Source organism: Nyctereutes procyonoides, unplaced genomic scaffold, assembly GCF_905146905.1.
Source record: "Nyctereutes procyonoides isolate TBG_1078 unplaced genomic scaffold, NYPRO_anot_genome, whole genome shotgun sequence".
NCBI classification, from domain to species: domain Eukaryota; kingdom Metazoa; phylum Chordata; class Mammalia; order Carnivora; family Canidae; genus Nyctereutes; species Nyctereutes procyonoides.
The window spans coordinates 36029572-36032935 of NW_026575043.1; the positions used below are offsets into that span (position 1 = coordinate 36029572).

Sequence of the window (3364 nt, forward strand, 5' to 3'; positions counted from 1 at the left end):
GTGAGACTCGATCCCAGGTCTCCAGGATCACGCCCTGAGCCGAAGGCAGTGCTAAACCGCTGAGCCACCCAGGGATCCCCTGCATTTGCATTATTAATCATGGGGACATATATATATGTCATGAAGTTTACCCTCTTCAACCAGGGATTCCGCATTTCCAATAGGCTCCCAGTGATGGGGGTGCAGAGGACCTATGCCCCGTGTTATGCACCTTAGCCTTTTAGATTCTTTGTACCAGAGCCTGAAGTAGGTGGCAGGCGTACCAAGATGAGCAAGACACACTGGAACTTCCCAGCCAAGTGGGCAAGAGAGGGGGCAATGTCGTTTCAGAGGAGTGGACATAAAACTGACTCACCAGTGTGGCTGGGATTCGCATGTTGGGAGACGAAAGCATGGGGGTGGGGGTAGGGACATGAAGACTAATTGTTGTCCTGACTTGCAAGTTTGCTAGACCATTCCCTAAAGAAGGACATAGAGGCTATTTCCTTTCTTTTCCTTTCTTTCCTTTCTTTTTTTTTTTTTTTTTAAGATTTTTTGACTATTTACTTTCTTTTTGGGATTTCAAATAGTGCTGGTACAAGCACTTTTGTCCATGTGGCTGTTCTCGCTTGGATTATTGTCTAGGGGAAAAAAATCTCCCCCCAAATCCCAGTAATGGAATTACTGAGTCAAAACACATCTGACTCTGACTGGCTTGTCACATTTGCCAGATTTCAGTGTATTCATTTATGGCACTATTAGCAATGCCAAAGGACACATGTTTCCTTACAACTTCATAACATTTGGCTTTTGTAATTTTGCTTTTGCTAAATACAGATGAGCAAACAAACAACATAAGAAAACCAGAAAGTTGGGGATCCCTGGGTGGCGCAGCGGTTTGGCGCCTGCCTTTGGCCCAGGGCGTGATCCTGGAGACCTGGGATCGAGTCCCACGTCAGGCTCCCAGTGCATGGAGCCTGCTTCTCCCTCTGCCTGTGTCTCTGTCTCTCTCTCTCTCTGTGTGACTATCCTAAATAAATAAAAATTAACAAAATAAATAAATAAATAAATAAATAAATAAATAAATAAATAAATAAATAAAAAAGAAAACCAGAAAGTAGAGTTTGCACAAACTGGCACTTCATCTTTTTTTTCTTTTTTTTTTTAAGGTATTTATTTGTGGAGGGAGGGCACTCATGAGATCACATATCCAGGGAGGGGAGGGGCAGATGGAGAGGTAGAAGCAGATTCCCTGCTGAGCAGGGAGCCTGATTTGGGGCTCACAATTCCAGGACCTTGGGACCATGACCTGAGCCAAAGGCAGATGCCCAACTGACCAAGCCACCCAGGCACCCCAGCATTGCACTTCATTTTTAATTTGCATTTTAATTTAATTTGCATTTTTCTAGTTTCTAATGGCTTTCTTCATGTAGGCAGATAATAGTCGTTGATTGACTAACAGTTGGGAATGAGACAAGGTTTTTTTTGTATTTTTATGATTTTTTTATATTTTGGAAAATAAATTTGATTATTGGTCAGCCATAGCAGAAGTGTCCCAGCTCCTGTGGCTCTACCCCCTCACTGCTGTTCATATTGGTCTGTGTTAAAATCAGATTCAGAGATATTTCTTAATGGTTTTCTCCAGCCACACCTGCTGAGTAAACACCCTTCTAGATGCACTTGTTAGAAAGGCACCGGGGAGCAAGCATAAAGATAAGGCCTTCAGGTTTAGCTTCAACACACAGAGAACTTGGAAGTCGTCATTCCTGCCCTCAAAACAAGAAAAAAGCTGAAAAAACCCTGAGAACTAAGGATTTTTCTTAGATCCATTAGAAAACTGGGGTCCCAGGACAACAACAGCCCCTCCCCAAAACTGTAAAGATAGGCAAAGAGTATCCCGACTTACCAGCAGCAGAAGCCAGTGGAACCAGCAACTGGTAGGACCACCTACATGACCCCTTAAATGGTAATGTCGATGAAATGCTGAAGGCTGAGCAGGGACTAACTTGAGAATTAAAAACTCACCCTAAGTGAAGCAGTCTAAGGAAGGGGCACATGTTTATGTTTTACCTCCAAGCAGCCCCACCAGGTTCTCACGGTGAAGATTGGAGCAAAACATCTTTGTGTTTGACATAAGGAGGAGGGGACATGTAAGCATTTGAAATATGCCCAGATAGTTCATTCTCCACCAAAACAAACAAACCAAAGCAAAACAAAAAAGTAAAGGCCAGCCAGCAACAGAGACAACTTCCCCAGAGCCTCATCCAACATGGGGGAAGGGATCAACCTAACTCCAGCCCCCTGTAGCCTTTGTCTTACCTAAGGGGCAAAAAAGACCTGAGAAGCAGTACTTGTGAGGATCACAAGCCAGGCCACAGGCCCACAAGAAGACAGACCTAGGGGCACATGGGTGGCTCAGTGGTTGAGTGTCTGCCTTTGGCTCAGGTCATGATCCCAGGGTCGGGGGATCGAGGCCTACATCAGGCTCCTTATGGGGAGCCGGCTTCTCCCTCTGTCTATGTCTCTGTCTCTCCCTGTGTCTCTCATGAATAAATAAATGAAATCTTAAAAAAAAAAAAAGACAGACCGAATCATCTGATCCAAGGATGCCTTCCCACCCCAACAGTAGGGCTCCTGTGTCCTAGAGGATTATAGCTGCAAGAGCTGCAAGGCTGATTCTTCATGAATCTGCATGTCATCCCCACACAGGGGTCATGCTAAACTTCTCTGTGTCATTCCTATCTTAACATATGTGCTGCCAAAGCAAACACTGCTGTAAGGCTGACTCCACTGAAGAAGGAGTCTCTAGGGACACCCAAGGACAACAGGGGAAAAACAAGGAGACAAGAGGAAATTTCAGCCTTTGAGCCTACCTCCTGGCCAGAAAAACATACAAATCTCTCATTAAAGTGCTGTGTACCTCAGTTCTATTACCTAGCGTCTGTCTGACATTCAACAACAACAACAAAAAATCACAAAAAAAAAAAGGTGCAATTTGAAGAGACAAGGCAAGCCTCAGAACCAGACTCAGCTATGGCAGAGATGTTGGCAGGACAGGGAATTTAAAGATTTTATTTTTAAAAAATCTTTTTTAAAGATTTGATTTATTTATTTGACACACACAAAGAGAGAGAGAGCACGCACAAGTAGGTGGAGCAGCAGGCAGAGAGAAGGGAGCCTGATGCAGGGATCATGACCTAAGCTGAAGGCAAGACACTTAACAAACTGAGCCACCTGAGCTCCTCTAAATTTTATTTTTTTAATTTTTTAAAAAATATTTTATTTATTCATGAGAGACATACAGAGAGAGAGAGAGAGAGAGAGAGAGAGAGAGAGGCAGAGACACAGGCAGAGGGAAAAGCAGACTCCACACAGGGAGCCTGAT

At 44.0% G+C, this 3364-nt stretch overlaps 1 non-coding gene across 1 annotated transcript; it reads right to left on the reverse strand.

Annotated features, from left to right (window-relative positions):
- Positions 1-2643: 2643 nt before the first annotated feature.
- Positions 2644-2750, reverse strand: LOC129508443 (U6 spliceosomal RNA). The gene has a single exon (XR_008664181.1). It is a non-coding gene; the product is annotated as a U6 spliceosomal RNA (small nuclear RNA).
- Between the last annotated feature and the right edge of the window lie 614 nt (positions 2751-3364).